This window comes from Prionailurus bengalensis, chromosome E3, assembly GCF_016509475.1.
Source record: "Prionailurus bengalensis isolate Pbe53 chromosome E3, Fcat_Pben_1.1_paternal_pri, whole genome shotgun sequence".
Lineage (NCBI taxonomy): Eukaryota > Metazoa > Chordata > Mammalia > Carnivora > Felidae > Prionailurus > Prionailurus bengalensis.
Genome location: NC_057357.1, coordinates 5,342,381 through 5,362,175, shown reverse-complemented (window position 1 = coordinate 5,362,175; position 19,795 = coordinate 5,342,381). Strand labels below are relative to the sequence as shown.

The following is a 19,795-nucleotide window of genomic DNA, read 5'->3' as shown; positions in this document are numbered from 1 at the left end:
GCATGCGTGTGTGTTGGTGGGGGCGGGGCGGGGGGGGGGGAGAGATAGATGTGTCCGTATGTGTCGTCTGGTCTCATTTACATTACAAACTGTGCCGAGGAGATTGCAGTATATCCTCACTGGAAAAACCAAAAAACAAAAGCTCTGGGTGAAGCACTGTCCCCAGAGCAGGGTAGAAGAATGACTGATGATGTAACAGAATACATCTTTGAGCACAGCTCCGAATGCTTAACAGGCGGCCTAATTGTTGGGTTGCACGGTAATTACACACAAACCGTGACAGTCACATGGGCGACTTTCCTCGGCATGCTCTTTTGTCTTCTTGATCAACCAAGTGATGTTTCTCTAGATGGTAAAAAAACAAAACAAACGGAGTCTGATGGAAATGTAAAAGGGTACAACCATTATGGAACACGGCTTGATGGCTTCTTGCTTTTTTCTTTTTTTAAAAAAATATTTATTTATTTTTGAGAGAAAGAGAGAGAGAGAGAGAGAGCGTGCTAGAGAGAACAGGGGAGGGGCAGAGAGAGAGTGGGAGAGAGAATCTTTTGCACTGTCCGCACAGAGCCTGACCCAGGGCTCAATCTCACAAACTGTGAGATCATGACCTGAGCTGAAATCAAGACTTGGGGGCTTAACCGACTGAGCCACCCAGGCGCCCTGATGGTTTCTTAAAAGCTAAACATACACTTAATCTTACAACCCCTCCATCCCACTCCTGGGTATATTATGTGCAAGAGAAATGACAGCATACGTCCATATAAAGACGTGGATGTGACTGTTTATAGCAGCATTATGCACAATAACTCAGAATTGGAGACAATTTACGCATCTATCTATTGGAAAATGGATAAACAGACTGTGGTCCATCCATGCAATGGAATGCGACTCGGTAATAATATGAAACGAATGGCTGATGCATATACCATGGGTGAAACTCGAAAACATCATGCTAAGTGAAAGAAGCTGGTAACAAAAGGCTCTATGATTCCGTTGTTGTTAAATTCTGTAAGGTGCAAACTGATCTCTTACATCGGAAAGCAGATCAGGGATTTCTGGGGCCGAGGTACAGGCAAGGATCAATTGCAAAGGACCTCGAGAAAACTTGTCCACTTCATATGTACACAGTGTGCTGTATGCCCCTCAACAAAGTTGACTTCTAAAACTTGAATTACTTGAGGGGTATACTCCTAAATCCTGTCATTTAAAGGGGATGGGGAAAGTGACACATATACCGAGCCAGACCCAATCACAGGCCAGCAATTTTCGTATATTTTTTAAAAATCTCGTTTGCTTGTCACGGCTCCCCAACAAAGTCAGAATGGCTGCCTCCAGTGTAGAGAGGAGAGAATGGAGCTTCAGAGAGACGAAGGGACTTGTCCCAGGTCACACCAGCTTCCAGCGGCTGGGGGAGGGTCTGACCCTCCGCAGCCTCCACTCCCTGCCAGCCCTGGGGAAGACTTGGAGGTCCAGGACTCTGGAATCAACCACGGAAGGAAGATGCGGTCCAAGCCTGGCTCCGTGCTCCACGTTCCACCTTCTTTAAGGCTTTGCCCAGGATGAACCAAAAGGCTCAGGGTGTGCTCCGGCATTTCCCACTCCAGTCTCAGGAGGTTAAGCCAAGTTGTGGGTTTCCCGGCGGTGGGAGGGGTGTCCGCGGGTTTGGAGAAAGGGACTCCAGGAGACACTTGGGCGGGTGCAGCTGAGGAGGACTGGCGTCCTTGATTCCTCTATTTTACGTGCCAAACTCAAACACCAGCACAGGCTATGGACTCTAAGTCCTACTTTCAGATCAGAACCAGAACCCGCCCGCTGTCTCCACTTCACTGCCACCATCCCGGTCCAAGCTGCCGTCATCCCTCTCCCAGACTGGTTCCTCAGCCTCCTCCTCATTGGAGGCCCCCTGCAGTCAACATAGAAGCCAGAACGATCTGTTAAAGCCAAAGTCAGATCCTGCCACCCCTCTGCTCCAGACCCAGCCCATCGCTTACGTCTTCTCCATGGCCAGCAGGACCCTGCCCAGCCAGGCCCCCTGCACCTCTCTGACTTCTTGCCCAGACCAGGCATGTTCCCACCCCTGGGCCTTCACACTAGCTCTTCCCTCCGCCTAGACTGTTTCTTCCACGTGCCGGCACGTACCCACCCCCAAATCTCTTCATTTGTGTCTTGTTCCATGAGCCCTTCCCTTCTCTCCCGTTCCCTGCTTTCTGCTTCTCCAGAGCACTTCTCACCATCCGCTGTGCCATGGACCTCGCTGATTTATCTGTTTTTTTTCTTTTTATTAAAAAAATTTTTAATGTTTATTATTGAGAGACAGAGAGACAGCACATGACCAGGGAAGGGGCAGAGAGAGAGGAAGACACGGAATCTGAAGCAGGCTCCAGGCTCCAAGCTGCTCAGCACAGAGCCTGATGTGGGGTTAGAGTCCACCATTCTGGGATCACGACCTGAGCTGAAATCAAGAGTTGGACTCTCAACCGAGTGAGCCATCTAGGCACCCCCTGGTTTGTGTTGTTTAATGTCTGTCCCCACCCATTATAATGCAAGCCCCAGGAAAGCAGAGATTTCCGTTTTGATCATTGCTGTACCTGTGGCACCTAGAACAGTGCTTGGCACATAGTGGGTGCTCAGTATTTGTAAAAGGAGTGAGGGGGCGCCTGGGTGGCGCAGTCGGTTAAGCGTCCAACTTCAGCCAGGTCACGATCTCGCGGTCCGTGAGTTCGAGCCCCGCGTCGGGCTCTGGGCTGATGGCTCAGAGCTTGGAGCCTGTTTCCGATTCTGTGTCTCCCTCTCTCTCTGCCCCTCCCCCGTTCATGCTCTGTCTCTCTCTGTCCCAAAAATAAATAAAAAAAAATAAATAAAAAGTTTAATTATTTATTTTGAGAGGGACATAGAGAGTGCGAGCGGGGGAGGGGCACAGAGGGGGGAGAACCTCAAGCAGTTTCTGCTCATCGATATCACGGGCTTTGAACTGATGAAACTGTGAGATGATGAGCCGAAATCAGGAGTCGGACACTCAACTGACTGAGCCACCCAGGAGCTTCAAAGGAAACTTTTCTTTTAGAGTAGTTGTAGGTGCACAGAAAGATTTCAAAGACGGTACAGAGTTTTCATATACTCTACATCCAGTGTCCCTGATTGCTGACATCTTACATTACTATGGCACCTCCTTACCATTAATGAACTAATACTGATCCATTATTATTACTTAACTCAGAGTTTCCTAGTTTTTACCTAATGTCCTTTCTCTGTCCACTCTTATTCTTCCCTCTCTCCTCCCCTCCTCTCTCTCTTTTTTTCTTTTTTTTTATGCTTATTTATTTATTTTTGAGAGAAAGAGTGCAGGGGAGGGGCAGAGAAAGAGGGGGAGAGAGAGAATCCCGAGCAGACTCTGTGCTGTCGGCACAGAGCGCAACGTGGGGCTCGAACTCATGAACCACGGGATTATGACCTGAGCTGAAGTCGGATGCTTAACCGACTGAGACACCCAAGCGTCCCACCCTTCTCATATTTTCAATTGACAGGTTTTTTTTTTTAAGTTTATTTATTTATTTTTGAGAGAGAGACAGTGCGAGCAGAGGAGGGGCAGAGAGAGAGGGAAAGAGAGAATCCCAGGCAGGCTCCACACTATCAGCACGGAGCCAGATGTGGGGCCCGAACCCACGAAACCGTGAGACCATGACCTGAGCCAAAACCAAGAGTCGGACGCTTAACTGACTGAGCCACCCAGGCGCCCCTCAATTGAGGAGTATTGGTTAGCATTTCATAGAATGTTCTCCATTGGGCGTGCCTGATATTTTTCTTAGTTAGACTGGTTATAGTTTGGGGGAGGAAGACCACAGAGGCAAAGTGACATTCTTGTCACACCATATGAGTGGTACATGCTATCACCCTGGTTTACATGCTTTCAAACTTCATCACCTGCCTGAAGCCCTGTCAGTTTCCCCACTGTAAAGTACTCTGCCCCCCACCCCCTCATACTGTCCTCATTGGAAGGAAGTCACTGTGTGAAGTCCACACTTAAGGAGGGAGAGTTATGCTCTACATATGTTATTTGGGATCCTTCTGCATGGGAGATATGTCTCTTCTCTGCTATTTATTCAGTCATTTATATCAGTACAGACTCATGGATGGTTTACACTTTGGGTTATAATCTAGTACTATGGTTTGTTTGTTTGTTTTTTAATTTTTTAGAAGTTTATTTATTGGGGCGCCTGGGTGGCTCAGTCGATTAAGCGTCAACTTCGGCTCAGGTCATGATCTCACAGTTTGTGAGTCTGAGCTCTGGGTCAGGCCCTGTACTGACAGCTCAGAGCCTGAAGCCAGCTTTGGAATTCTGTGTCTCCCTCTCTCTCTGCTCCTCCCCCACTCACGCTCTGTCTCTCTCTCTCTCTCTCTCTCTCAAAAATAAATAAACATAAAACAAAGTTTATGTATTTATTTTGAGAGAAGGAGCATGAGCAGGGTAGGGGCAGAGAGAGACAGAGACAGAGAAAATCACAAGCGGGCTCCGTACTGTTAGTACAGAGCTCGACACGGGGCTTGAATCCACGAATCGTGAGATCATGACCTGAGCCGAAGTCGGATGCTTAACGAACTGAGCCACCCAGGCTCCCCTCCTAAGACATTTTAAAAATCGCATACATGGAGGGTCCATCTTTGTGCTATAACTACTCATGGATTTTGACAAGTGCCTGGTGGCATGTGTCCATCGTTACAGTATCACTGCCCTAGAATATCTCCTGTGCCTCATCTACTGAACCTCTCTGCTTCCCCAGTCCCCCAGTTACTATCTCTATAGTTTTGCCTTTTCCAGATTGTCACATAAATGGAATTATAACAAATTTAGACTTGCAGACTGGCTTTTTTTCACTTAGCAATATTCATCCATGTTTTTGTGTCTTGATGGCCCATTCCTTTTTGTGTGTGTGTGTCATCCCATTGTATGGATATACCACAATTTCTTTATCTATTTACCTATGAAAGGACATCTTAGGGGCACCTGGGTGGCTCAGTCGGTTGGGCGTCCGACTTCGGCTCAGGTCGTGATCTCACGGTTTGTGAGTTCGAGCCCAGCATTGGGCTCTGTGCTGACGGCTCGGAGCCTGGAGCCTGCTTCGGATTCTATGTCCCCTTCTCTCTCTGCCCCTCCCCAACTTGTGCTCTGTCCCTCTATGTCTCTCAAAAAATAAGTAAATGTAAAAAAATGAAAATAAAAAATAAAGGACGTCTTGGGGGGAAGGAAAAAGAATAGTTAGACAAACTGAGAGGGAGTCAAACCACAAGAGATTCTTAAATACAGAGAACAAACTGAGGGTTGATTGGGGTTGGGGAGAAGGGTAAATGGGCGATGGGCATTGAGGAGGGCGCTTGTTGGGATGAGCACTGGGTGTTGTATGGAAGCGATGAATCATGGAAATCTACTCCCGAAGCCAAGAGCACACCGTATACTCTGTATGGTAGCCAGCTTGACAACAAATTATATTTTTAAAAAACGGACATCTTGTTTTTGGTAATTATGAATAAATCTCGGATTTGAAAGAGATAAAACATATGTTTTAGGGCAGACATAACTACCTTCCAATCAGTTGGGTGAATGCATGCTACGAGTGTTGCATCATTACCCTAAGACAAAAGTTAGAATTCTCAAACTGTCTCCAAAGTGGTTGCACCATTTGCATCCTGCCAGCAAAGAATGAGACTTCTGTTGCTTCACATCCTTGCAGGCAATTGGTGTTGTAAAGATTATTTTGGGTTTTAGTCCTAATGGGTATGTAGTGGTATCTCACTGATGTTTTGGTTTTTTCCCTAATGTTAAACGATGTTGAGCATCTTTTCATATGCTTATTTGCCATTTGTTGATCTTCTTTGGTGAGGTATCTTTTCAGATATCTCGTCCATTAAAATTTTTTTTCATAATTGTTGTGTTTTTATTTTTGCTTATTTATTTATTTTGAGAGAGAGAGAGAGAGAGAGAGAGAGAGAGAGAGAGACAGCGCACAAACAGGAGGAAGGGGAGAGAGAGAGGAGAGAGAAAATCCCAAGCAGGCTCTGTGCTGTCAGTGCAGAGCCTGATGGCGGGCTCCGAACCCATGAACCATGAGAGCATGACCTGAACCAAAATCAAGAGTCAGAGGCTTAACTGACTGAGCCACACAGTAATTATTGAGTTTTAAGAATTAAAAAAAAATTTTAATGTTTGTTTTTGAGAAAGAGAGACAGAGCGTGAGTGAGGGAGGGGCAGAGAGAGAGGGGGACACAGAATCCAAAGCAGGCTCCAGGCTTTGAGCTGTCAGCACAGAGCCTGATGTGGGGCTCGAACTCACAGACTGTGAGATCATGACCTGAGCCGAAGCTGACGCTTAACCGACTGAGCCACCTAGGTGCCCCAAGAGTTTTTTTTTTTATGTATGTGTTTTGGGTCCAAGCCCTTTACCTGATGTGTGATTGACAAATATTTTCTCCCAGTAGGTAACCTGTATCTTCATTCTCTTAGCAGTGCTATTCACAGAGCAAAGTTTTTAAATTTTATAAAGTCCAGTTTATTAAATTTGAGTGGGGGATTATGCTTTTGGTGTTGTATCTAGAAACTCATCACCAAACCCAAGGCGGTATGTATTTTCTCCTGATTTTTTTTCTTCTAGAAAATTCTAGAAAACATGCAGCCCAACCCTGGTGCCCTGTTAAGTCTATGTTGTAGCTGATCTGACTCCTCCATGAGAACAGGCTTCCCCCCCCCCTTAAATAATCCACAGAAATAATCCACAGAAATATGGATACTGATCGGTATGGGCTGAATTTGTCCCCTCAAGTCCATATGTTGAATTCCTAACTTCCAGAACCTCAAAGTGTGGCTGTTTCTGCAGATAAGGCCTTTCAAGAGGTGATCGAGTTAAGATAAGAGTGGTAGAGTGGGGCTTAATCCAACATGACTGCTCTCCCTATGGGAAGAGGGAATGTGGCCACAGAGACACCAGGGATGTGCACTGACTCAGGAAAGACTACGTGAGAAGGTGGCCATCTACCAGCTTCAGGAGAAACCAACTCGGCCGACACCTTGATCTCAGACTTCTAGCCTCCAGAACTGAGAGACAATAAATCTCTATCGTTTAAGCCTCCCAGTCCGTGGTATTTTACTATGGCAGTGCTAGCAAATGAATGCACTATCACAATGAAGTTTTATCAGAGTATGGCGCAAAGACTCTCTATGGGTCGAGAGCTGGGTATGTGGCCTTGGCCAAGGAGAGCAAGGGTGGGCAGAAAGGGATTGATTGAGAAAACCCAGACCTACGATTAAAATTGGCTGGTGTCCTTTCTCCGTGCCAAGTCTACCTGACACGTCCAGCGACTCTGGACAGAGCAGACCGAGTCCAAACTGGAAATTGATATCTTACGGTCTTGTCATGTACTGCTACCCAAAGCCTCTGAGTATATCTTCACGGTGTCCTTGAGACCTCAGGTGACAAAGGCAGGGGAGTAGGTGACTGCCTGCTGGGGGGGATCAAGGGGTTGGTCCACATGATTGTCCATACCCATGACATGAGGGCTGAAGTTGACCAATGGCATAATGGAATTTTGAGGACATTTTGATGGTTGCCATGGGGCCATGCTATGGCTTTCATCGGCAACTTGGATAGTGTACTGGTCAAGATGAGTAATTATAGCTGCTGTAACAAACAATCTCCAATCTCCGTGGCTTAACATAATGAAATTTCATGTATCACCTACATCACAGTCCAGCATGGGTTGGATGGCTCTCCTGGGTTAGGGGCAGAATGTCCTCTGGGTTCTTGAGCCTTCCATCTTGTACAGACATATAAATGTGTGGTTGCTTCTCCAGAGGTCACTGCAGAAGGGGAAGAGATAGCCAGAGGATTGCACGAGAATGTTTTAGAGGCCCAGTCTAGAAGCGACCTACATTTCTTCTGTCCACTTTTTCAATACCCAGAACAAACTTCCAAGGAGCCTGAAAGATGTAGTCTTCCCCTGTGCCCGGGGAGAGGAAGCAGTGTGGCAAACACTTGGTGTTGTCTCTACCACGGCTAAAGACACAGATTTTCCTACCCAGCCTGCAACTGTTGGGATGCTGGAGAAGATGGTGGGTGGGGACTCAGTCTCCACAGTCAGCGATGATGGTTGTGACAGCCATTTCCGTCTAGCAAGACAGGAGGAGAGTTGGCTTAGCGATAAACAGGCCAAAAGTTGGGGGCTTTCTTGACCACGGGTCTGGTGTGAGTTAAGGAGGGAGCTTGTCGGGAGTGCTCCTGGAAGAAGAAGGTGTTGTGATGAGCAGCGTTTCGGATAGTAAATCCCACTGGCGTTCTGTTGGAAGTGTTAGCGAGACAATAGTGATGAACAAAGTAGCTGCTGTGTCTGGGGCCAGGCAGGCCTGACTCTGTGCAGCCCTCGTCACAGGTCATAGGCCTGAAGTTGCATGTGGAACTGGTCTGTGAGCCAAGGGCCAGCGGGAGCCTCTGCCAGCACCTGCTTCCACAACAGAAATGAGATCAGCCCGCAGGAGCACCTCATCTGTCTTATGCCCATTTCCCTTTTGTCTTGTCTCCCCTCTGCTCACATTAAAGTTATCGCAGCTTGTTTTGTGTGTCTATGTAAACCATCTGAGTTAACCATTCCAGTCCTGCCCGGAATGAAACAGGGAGATATACACAAATGTGGCAGAGAAGAGAGTCTGGGGCACTGAGAAGTTGCCTTCTCATTCCTTGTGTCCATAGCTCTTCCCCCAGTCATCAGGGTATTTGGTGGGGGAAGGGGCTTATGAAAGGGCAGGCGGGGGTGGGCAGAGGGAGACTGAACCCTGAAAGAGCCACCTTTCTGTTTTTCAACCCCCTAAGTAGACTGCAGACAGATGTCTTTTGAAAAGACAGATGTCTCAAAGTCAAACTAATTTTTTTGGTGTCAGGTTGGGGATTACGGAAAGGAAAAAAGATTATTGCAAAACTTACGGTTTACCCTATAAACCACAGAGTGGGGCTGCTTTCAGGGGGAACTAAGAGCCTCTTTCACACCCAAAAGAAATAAGAGCTTGAGAGGAGGGCAAGGAAGGGAGACTCAAGAGGGAGGCTCGGAGGAGCAGACTTGCTGCTCCGTTGGAACCTGGGTCATGGGAGCCAAGCTAGGTCCAGCTATGGGAAAACAAAGAAGGTGGCGTTCAGGACGGTTGACTTTGCAGCTGTGTGAACTCCTATCAGCTGCACAAGCTCCCCTCTTGGGGCCCCACCCCACTCTTGGGAGCACCATCGGAGTGAGATAACCAGGGTGATGAGTACCAGCTGCTGTAACAAACCACCTATCGGTATGTGTGACAACGAACGATGTGTCCCGGACGCCTCTCCCTCTGGTTCTCTTGCTTCGGACTAGTGTTCCGAACCGCTCTGACACTGCAGGCTCAGGGTGTCCCTCTGCCCCAGGCTGCAGGCTTTGTAAGCCTCCTATCAGTGAGGCACCAGCTGTATCAGGCTCTGAAGAGGAGTTGCCCCGGTGGCTCGCTGGCCCAGGGGGGCCATCGGAACCTGGTGGGCTAGTTCACGGTCAGTGCTGAAGGCAGGATAAGGGGTTCTCCAGGGACATTTCACGGAGCCTGTGGGATGCTCATTCCAGGCCTCTCGATGCGCCTCCCCTGTTCCGGCCTCCCTGGAGAGATTAGCCAGCACTTCCTGATTTGCCTTCCATGACGGCCCTCTCTCCTCATCCTCAAGTTAGGTTGCCCATCCTCTCTTGGCCTTCTTTGCCAGCTCCTCCTTTCCTTCCGGCCGTGACGTTGGAGAGCCTCTGCCCCGTCTCCCTTTACACCTTTGTGCTCGTCCTGAGGAGCTGCATCCGTTCCAGGTGACCTTGCAGCACTGGGGACTGCGGCTTTGTGGCTAAAATTTCCTCCCCCTTCCTTTGAATATACATTTCCTTGAGTCTACACCAGGAGACAGCTGCCAGGAAGGAATTTTATTAATAGATTTGCCTTTGCGTCTGGGAAATGAAGGACATCTACCACACGCTCCTGCCGTGTCCCGAGCAGCCCGTGTTTTCATGGTTGCACATTTCATTCATCTTGGGCTTCACCTAACTTGGGGGGACGCTTCTGACATATTTCTATCATTCCACAAAGAACTTACTAGATACCCACTTACTGAGTGCCTACCCAGCATCCATGTCCCTTTCTAGTATTACCAGCTCTCCATCTGGAATCTTCCTCTCGCCTTTGGGAGAAATTGATCCCCCCTGAAGTTTCGGCAGGGGCCCTCATTTAACTCACCAAGTGATGCGTTCCATTCTCCAGGCCCTGTCACTGGTTCAGGGGTGAGCCCACGACTCAAGTCAGAGTGAATTTCAGCACCCCTACTTGGAATCCCAGGGCAAACCTCCCCATTGGCCTCTCTTTGGAAGTGAATGCGGAAGCATGAAGCTCCACTGGGTGGCTGGCAGCCATCCCACCACCGGGAGAAAAGCTGGTTGGGGAAGGAAGCTGTTACTCGGGTGACAGAGCGAGGGACAAAAACAACCTCTGTCCTTGATGATGCCATTGAGCTGCTGATTCAAACTCTGAAGCGTGCCCCATCTCTGAACATTTACGGTGGCAGAGGCCATGAAGTGTCCTTTGTTATTTAATCCAGTTTGAGTTGGGCTATTACTCGAAACAGAAAGAACCCTGGTAACACCTCCCACTTTTGTTCTTCTGTATTGGTCGTGTTTGGTAACCATGAGACTAGTGGCCCAAATTCATTGGATGTGTTTTGCATGCCTGCATTATCTCATTTAACCTCCCAACAACCCTCTGAGGTAGATTCTCTTATCCTTACTTTATAGAGGAGGAAATTGAGACTCAGAGAGATTAAGTAACCAGCCTAAAACCACACAACCACGAGAGATGGATCCTGGACCGGAACTCAGGAAGCCTGATTCCTGAGGTCACACTCTTAACCCCTACATGACTTCCCACCCCACACTCATTCTGAATTTCTTCCTGGGATGACATTCATGTCTGTGCTTCACAGAGTCCAGCGTCAGCCCCGATGTGCTTGGGTGTCCAGAATGTTAATAAGGAAATCATGACTCAGGAACTAACTGATATAGGCAGGTTAGGTCCGAGCATCCAGAAGGGGTTCCGCGGGGCCAGCCAAGATGGTCCTTGGCTTTGTGCAGGGCAGAAATCAAACGCGAGCCAGGAGGAAGTGAGAGCAGTGTTTATTGAAGATGTAGAGAGAGCACATACAGACAGGGCGTCTGGGACACTCGGAAAGGAAAAGGGGCATGAGTCTCATCTTTATTTGGGGACTGGGGTTTTTAGGGAGGATGTGGTCTGGCATACGTGTCCTCCCAGGCATCCAGGAACCTGTCAAAACAAAGACGAGTGCTCAGGTGTCCTCCATAAGTCACTTACACCCTGGAGCCAGGGGTCTTTGTATCAAGGGATCTGGACTTACCGGTCTTGGAAAACATACATGATGCCACCTCGCCCCGTCACTCCTTAGGTGTTTTCTACTGTGCTGGGAGACTCCAAAGAGACCATTATCTCCTTGACCTTTATAAGGAGGACATACATTGTCGGTGTTACAAGCCATGTGGAGGGCGGGGGTGCAGGTCCTAGCAAGGACAGAGCAGGAAAAGGAGCAAAGAAGCAGGGTTTTTTCACGGGATGCCTTCAGGGTGTCTGTCTCACGGCCACGAAGTGCCATTCATTTCTTCCTCCCAGCTCTGAGAGAGCATTCACAAGACTGTCCCTTGTCCTTCTCTACCCTCTTTCTGTGTGACACACACATCAAACAGGCAGAGCACAACCTGTATAGTTTATATGGAGGCACTGTCCTCCACCAGCCCGCCTGTAATTTCTTGCTCCTCTTTTCTCCAGGTTGTCAGACAGCTTCTCTTTTCTGAAAATGTCCCAGTGGTTGTCCTGAGACGACTCAGCCCCAACTCAATGTCCAGGGCTGGACGCTCCTTTTGCTCCGCACTACTAGCCAAGGGGTAACCAGATTCCAACTGTGAGACTACCTCTTGGTCCCAACCAAGGTAGAAAACTAGAAGTTCTATGGAGAGGCATCCCGATGGCGGCTGGAGATAGGATCTCCAAGATTTAGCCAACAAATATAGAAGATGCCCAGTTAAATTTGAATTTCAGATAAACAAGAGATAATCCAAGTGTGCTTACGCTCTCGTTCTCCAAGGGCTACCACAGCTGATGTGTGAACTGCAGTGTTGGTGACCAGAGTAACAGAACATTTGGGTAAGGAGAGCTGAGCAGTGTACCAGGTCAAGACCGATTCAGAAGCGATCAGGAAATGGAGGTTCTGCCCTGACAGTCCCGTTGGACGTCGTAGCCAAACACAGCTGCTCTAAGGGGCATAATCAAGGTAGCAAAGGCCAAGTGGAAATTCGAAAGTATAAGCTACATTGCGTTCCAAGCTGGCTAATGTACAAGACATGGCCCCAGGGACCGGCCGGAGGACTCTGTGGTTCAGTGATATCCAGGATATCGATTTCCTTTGGGTGGATGTCATCTTTTTTCTTGCATTCATGCAATGTATTTTTATTGAACATCTGTTATGAGCTAGGCATTAAAATCGCTGCCCCTGATACAGTAAGAAGCAGATACAGACCCATCCTTGCCTTCCAACAAAAATATTTGTGCGATGTCCCTTTTAAAATTTTTCCTGTTTTCCTCCATTGTAAAATTCCTCCTGACCAATAAATCACTGACTGTAAACGAGCCTCGTGCGCTGTATTTGTCTGTTGCGAGGGTAGCTATGAAGTCCTGTATCCCGTTTCCAAAGTATTGCCTCAGTCATTCCCTGGGGGACAAGAGATCATGGTATAAACGGTGGTTGATCCTGTCAACCGATCTTGCAGCAGGTAAAAAACTGATACCACAGGTCTAGTTTCAGGGGCTGACAGGAGGGATTAGGAATGCTCCCAGGAGAAATTCTTTGCTGTATGTTTCACAGGTGCTACAGTCCTTCCTATCACATTTGAATTCGGTTTTTGATTTTAGGCTTAAATAGTGTTTTCTCCTGTGCTATTTATAGAACACAAGCATCAAGGTTCATGCTTGGAGGTTTTGAAGAACAGAGGGAAAAAGTAAAATGTGGGAAACGCATGAGTTTCAGGAACCGACAAACCACTGAGAGATTTATCCCGGGAAAGTAATTCAACTGAAAAAAATAAAATAAAAGTTCTGAATAGGTTACTTGCAAAACTATAAAATTAAAAAGTGGGAAATAATACAAATATCTAATAATAAGATGATATTGAGGTCATTATGTTGCATTCCTGATTAATAATTAAAACTGTCTAGATAGAGGAATAACACCTATGATAAACTAAAAGAAGCAAAATTCGAAAATTGTCTGCATGCTATGATTGTATCTATGTAAACCATTTAAATGAATATATAAAATTCATGTTTTATATGTCTATAGAAATACACAAGAAATACACAAGCAGTTAAGACAGTAAAATACAGCCTTTTTCTATGTTGCTATGTATGTATTTCTATAAAGTGTAAAATGAATTTAAAAAGAAAAATACGAGGTGGGGAAAAAAGAGCTCAGTGACTACGTGTTTCTCTCAAGATTTGGAGGTTTTAAGTTGCAAGTTACAGAAGAGGTAATTTCACATGGTTTTAAAAAATAAAGGGGACTTTTGGCTCATCTAACAGGGAAGTCCAGAGGTGGTGTAAGCTTCAGGCACGGTTTGCTCAGGGCTCAGACTTCATTTCTCTGTGCCTCTCTCAGGTCTGCCCTCCCCGGTGTGTAGACTTCTTTCTTGGACTAACTTTCTTCATAGTCCCAAGGTAAAGGAAGTGAAGCTACAGGCTTCTTCTTTAATATCTTTATTCAATCTTGGGGAGAAGAGGCACCATGGCACGGGGACCCTAGCTTCATTCTGATTGGGTCTCTGGTATTCCAGAGGCTGGCTTTTGTTTTGAAAAATTACTGTGATAAGGAGTATAGGATTGCCTTGACTGACTGATACCAATGAAGTCCCCCACCCCCTGAGCTGAGGTAGTTCAATCCGACCCAAAGAGCACATAGGGAGGTGTGTGGCTTACCTGGGGAGTAGGGAATCTCAGTGTCCATTGTATAATGTCTGTGCAGAAGAGTGTCATGAAAAGCACAGATGTGAATTGGAAGGCAGCTGAGAATTTGACAAATACCTAGTTCCTTGGCTACACACTTTAAGTGTCTTCCTTCCCTTCTGAAATTATCTCAGCCATCACAGGAAGAAATTCCAGATGAATTACAGATCAAAGTATGAATCAACTAGAAGAAAATACTGGAGAATATATTTGTGTGTGTATTTGTGTGTGTGTGTGTGTGTGTGTGTGTGCGTGTGTGTGTAATTTTGGAGTAAAGAATACCTTAAAAATTGTTTTTAATGTTTATTTACTTTTGAGAGAGACAGACAGACAGACAGATCACAAGAGGGGGAGGGGCAGAGAGAGAGAGAGGGAGACACAGAATCTGAAGCAGGCTCCAGACTCCAAGCTGTCAGCAGAGTCTGGCACGGGGCTCAAGCCTACAAACCTCGAGATTATGACCTGAGCTGAAGCTGGATGCTTAACCAACTGAGCCACCCAGGTGCCCCAAAAATACCTTTTAAATAAGATTTAAAATTTCTTTTAGGTTTTATTTATTTTTGACAGAGAGAGAGAGAGAGAGAGAGAGAGAGAGAGAGAGAGAGAGAGACAGCGTGAGCAGGGGAGGGGCAGAGAGAGAGGGAGACACAGAATCCTAAGCTGGCTCTAGGCTCTGAGCTAGCTGTCAGCACAGAGCCTAATGTGGGGCTCAAACCCACAAACTGTGAGATCATGACCTGAGCTGAAGTCGGATGCTTAACCGACTGAGTCACCCAGGAGCCCCTAAATAAGATTTTTTTTTTTTAAGTCACAAAGGAAAGGCTGATAAACGTATTCTGGAATTTAAAAGCTCTGTGTGACGAAAACACTATTAACCAAGTTAATACCAAGTGAACACATATGTGATATATAGAAGAAAATATTTGGAGTTTATGTCAGAGATAAAGGGTTAATATTCAGAATGCGATAGAGAGTATCTACTTCTTCCTTTTAGTAATAACCTATCAAGTGCTAGCTGAACACCTGGCAGCACAGCCAGAGATACATTTCCCAGCTCCCCTTTGGCCATGTGACTAACTTCTGGCCAATGGGATCTCAGCAGGAAGAGCTAAGTGCAGTTTACAAGTTCCATTCTTCTTTGTTTGCTTTTAATTTTTTTTAAGTTTGTTTATTTACTTTTGAGAGAGAAGGGGGGAGGAGCAGGACAGAGGGAGAGAGAGAATCCCAAGCAGAGCCCAACACGGGGATTGAACTCACGAACTATGACATTGTGACACTCAACCAACCAAGTCACCCAGGCGCCCCCTACGAGTTCCATCCTTAAGGGTAAACGGCCTTTCCTTTCCTTCTTTTCCCTTTCTCAGGGGCTCGAAGGTGGTGACCTGGGGGTAAGGACACCACCCTAGTGCTGTGTCTCCAAACTGTGCACAAAGTGCCGTGGGGTGCCAGAACAAGCTTCTAGGGGTGCTGTGGGGCATCTTAACATTTTGAGGAAACAAAGCTATTTCTGTGTCGTGCATGACATGACAGCTTGAACTAGTTCACATTTTCAACATTAGGTCACCAAGTTCCTGATATTGCATCTTTGAGAAGATGGATTTAGGAAGCAGTTGCTATTGGAATATCCACATGGAGCAAATAATGAGAACAGTGGTTCCCAATCTGATTTTAAAGTTTGATAAACTGTGCAACGGACACTAAGTTGTTAGGACATAAATATTTATGAAGTTGTTTGGAGCTCATCATTTAAGAGTGGAGATTGTTAGATATTTCTTTGGGCTTAGGAGCTCTGTGAAAGAATCTCTAAGGCACTTAAGGGTGCCCTGCACAGAGAAAGTTTGGGAATTTTTGCCTGGTGGTGGAGAACAAGATAGGAAGAATCTGGGTCTTTGTGTGATCTTGTGGATCTCCTGGGACAGAACTGCCAACTGCTGTGGACTGCCACCTTCCTCAGGACAATAGTGTGTGAAAGAAATAGACTTCTTTCCTATTGCAGCCATTGTGTTTGGGGATCTCTCGGTCCTAACAGCAAAGCAGACATTGTAGGTGTCCTGCCTATATCCCCGCAGCCCACTGGAGAGGTCACCTGCAATGGTTCCTGTACATGCTGATGGAGTCTCTCCTTCAGGGGGTTCTCTCCTTGGGGCTGGGCTGGGCTCTGTGTGGGAAGGCCAGAAGGACTAGGGAGGTACCACCTCAGCAATGGCTGGGTGAATACCGCTGCTGCGCTGTCCCTCAGTGGAACGATTCGGAGGCATATTCTTTGGAGCCTCTCAGAGGGTCCCCGGTGGGACTGAGGTCCGCATGCCCACCTGTACTCATCAACATCTGCTTTCTTGGCTTTCCAGTCTTCTCTCACTTTCCCAATCCCTCGCCATGTTTCCTGGGATTATCTCCAAAAACAAGCTACTTGGGGGCACCTGGGGGGCGTGGTCGGCTAATCGTCTGACTCTTGATCTCAGGTCATGATCTCACAGGTGCACGAGTTCGAGCCCCGCACTGGGCTGTGTGCTGATGGTGCAGAGCCTGCTTGGGATTCTCTCTCCTTCTTTCTGCCCCTCCCTTGCTTGTGCTCTCTCTCTCAAAATAAATAAATAAACTTAAAAAAAAAACAAACAAGCTGCCTTTACCAAATCCTTGTTTTGGGGTTTGCTTTTTGAGGGCAGAGGGGGCTAAACCAAGAGAAGCAGCTAGTCTGTACCTTAACAAATACATAATATATGTAAATAAGTACTGCAAAGCAACAGGAAAATGGTAAACAACTCAAATAAAAATGGATAACTGTAAACAACTCACAACAGAGGAAACGTAATTGGCCAATAAGCACATAAGACATTCATCACTAGAAACTGACTAGTGGTGATCAAGATAGCACAGCGCAGTAATTGAGAATACTGACTCTTGAGTCCAAAGGTCTGAGTTTGAATCTCTAATGCTTTCTACCTCTATGTCCCTAGGAAATTTAACTTCTCTGTGCCTGTTTCTTCATCTATAGGTTAATAATAATAATAATTATTATTATTATTATTATCTCATTGAGTTCCTATAAACATTAAATGATATTTAAAATTTTTTTAAGTGCTTACAACAGTAACTGGAACCCAGGAATCACTTTATAAATGTTTGTTGAGCAAATAAATAAAATGTCATTTTATCCATTAGAATGATAAATATTAAAGGAACTGATCTATTAAATGCTGGCAAGGGTTTGGAGAGACAGATTCAGACATTTGTGGTGGAAAAGCAATTTAACAGCATCTATTAAAATTAAAATGCTTATATATTCTTTGGCCCAGAAATTCTACTTCACATAGCTGCCCTAGAAAAACACACCTAGTTGCGTGCAATGAAGCTCACACAGGTATTTCCACTGTAGCGTTGTTTGTAATAGCAAAAACTGACATGAATCTCCATGTTTAGTAATAGAACAGTATATTGCAAACTGGTGGCCCTTGGGCGAAATTTGTCCTGCAGGTATGTTCTGCTTAGCCTGAATGGTGTTTTAAAAGCCTAGGTTAGTTGCCAACACTAAAAAAATTAGATTTATGGGGGCACCTGAGTGGCTCAGTTGATTAGGTGTCTGACTTCAGCTCAGGTCACGATTTCAGTCTGAGAGTTCAAGCCCCGCATGGGGCTCTGTGCTGACAGTTCAGAGCCTGGAGCCTGCTTCGGATTCGGTGTTTCCCTTTCTCTCTCTCTCTCTCTCTATCCCTACCCTGCTTGTGCATGCATGCTCTCTCTCTCTCAAAAATAAATTATTAATTTATTTAAAAAATCAGATTTATGTTCTAAAAACCCAGATTTTCAAGTACTCTTGAAACACTGTAATTCAAGTTATCAATCCTTTTGGTCTGCATAAACAGCTATTTCTGCTTAGAAAAAAATAAACTTGCTCTACTTTGTCACTCTACTTATTATTTGCATAGTCCCTGTAGGCACTGGAATTTGGGACCCTGGAAAACGAGTTATAGCTCAGCTATGTAATGAAATGCATATAATGAGGTAAATCAATATAATAGATACTTATGTGGAAATATCACCAAGACTGAAAAAAAAAAAAAAAACAACCAAAAAGGAAGATAGAGTACCATTATGTATGATGCCATTTCTGTAAACAACAAATTATATATTTGTGTATATACACTAGGATGTAAACTATAAAATACAGGAACATTTCTGTTTTATTGCTATATTCCCAGTGCCTAGAAAAGTGCCTGGCATATATTGGGTGCTCAATATATATTTGTTGAATACTTATGAATAAATGTATAAGATTATTATTTTTTAAGTAGGCTTCATGCCCAGCATGGAGCCCAATATGGGGCTTGAACTCACAACCCTGAGATCAAGACCTGAGCTACCAAGAGTCGTTTAATTGACTGAGCCAGGTCAATTGGCTGTACCCAGGTACCCCTATGAATAAATGTACAAAAGAATTTCGGGAGGATATACTAAATAAGTGGTTAATTTTTTCAAGGGATTGGGATTTCGGGGTGATGTTCAAGGAAGGGTTTTGTTTTCGTTTTGTATAGTTTCTTTTACAAGAACACAGTATTAATTGTGAATTTTTTTTTTTAAATTAAAGACAACGCAAAATACATAGGTGATCAAACCAAGATTAAAAGTTAAGTGTCCTCTGGAGAAAAATGAATGGGGATAAAAGTAAACTTGCATTTGTGAGCAAAAAAAAAAAAAAAAAGAAAAAGAAAAATTAACTCAAAATACTTAACCACAAGCTCAGAATTAAGCAGCAAGGTGAGTCAGCTGGAGACACTGATGCAATCCAGCCCACTCTGGATAAGTGATGACGTTCCATCCATAACTTACAGTCCCCCCGCCCCCGAGGCGGGGGGCGGGGGGGGGGGAGGCATCACATCTTCTGATTTGGGGAATTTGTTTTTCAATACTGTGTCCACAAGTTCATGATGGCCTTGCACATCATGTACCAGAAGGTGCCCAGCTTGTAAGTTTTTTAAAAAGGAAGAAGAAAAGGAATCAAGAAGCTGGGGTAGGTAGCAAAGACAGAAAAAGAGAAGAGCTTTAAAGCCAGCGTTTGGAGATCAGACATTTCCCTTCAAAGGGAAGACAGGCCTGACTGATTTTTCAGAGGCATCAAGAATAGACTGGTCCCAGCGGATTCAGAGGCGTTCGGAGCAAAGGAACGCTCCACGGGAGACTTCTCCGTGCTATGTTTGGAAGCAGCTCTTCTCACCCCAGGTTCAACTGTCATTAAACAGCCTTAGTTCTTATCCTCCAGGTTTGGAGTCAAGCAATTGTCATTGTTCCCAGGGGCAGCATGTTCAGAGCTGTTCTGAGACAGCAGGCGCAAAGACACTGGAACGGTTCGGACAGAGCCCAACGGCGTGGCTGGCAAAAAGCAAAAAAGCAAATCCTGCCCTTCACGAAGACTCAGTACAGGAGCCCCTAAGGGTGCCTGCCACGGGCCAGCCGGAGCCCCTGCTTGGCTTGGTTCTACCGAAGCCGCCAGGCGGCTCGGGCCGCTTCACAGCACCGGCGTTCTCGCCCGCGCTAGCTTAGGACCGTCGTTTAGGAAGATTTCTGGCAACAGCGTCCCAAAGTTCGACCTTCCGGCCCCAAGACACGACCACCTTCTGGAGGAGCCCAGGTGCGCAGCTAGGGACACCCGGGACAGCTCTTTCGCGAGCGGCAGGCCCCGCCTCCAGCTGCCGTCCGCACGGACTTCCGCCG

At 46.1% G+C, this 19,795-nt stretch overlaps 1 long non-coding RNA gene across 1 annotated transcript; it reads right to left on the bottom strand.

Moving 5' to 3' along the window:
* Window positions 1–820: 820 nt before the first annotated feature.
* LOC122471258 lies at window positions 821–19,770 on the bottom strand. The gene is made up of 2 exons (XR_006294159.1): window positions 18,817–19,770; window positions 821–1,903 (listed from the first exon to the last, which is right to left on the bottom strand). It is a non-coding gene; the product is annotated as an uncharacterized LOC122471258 (long non-coding RNA).
* Between the last annotated feature and the right edge of the window lie 25 nt (window positions 19,771–19,795).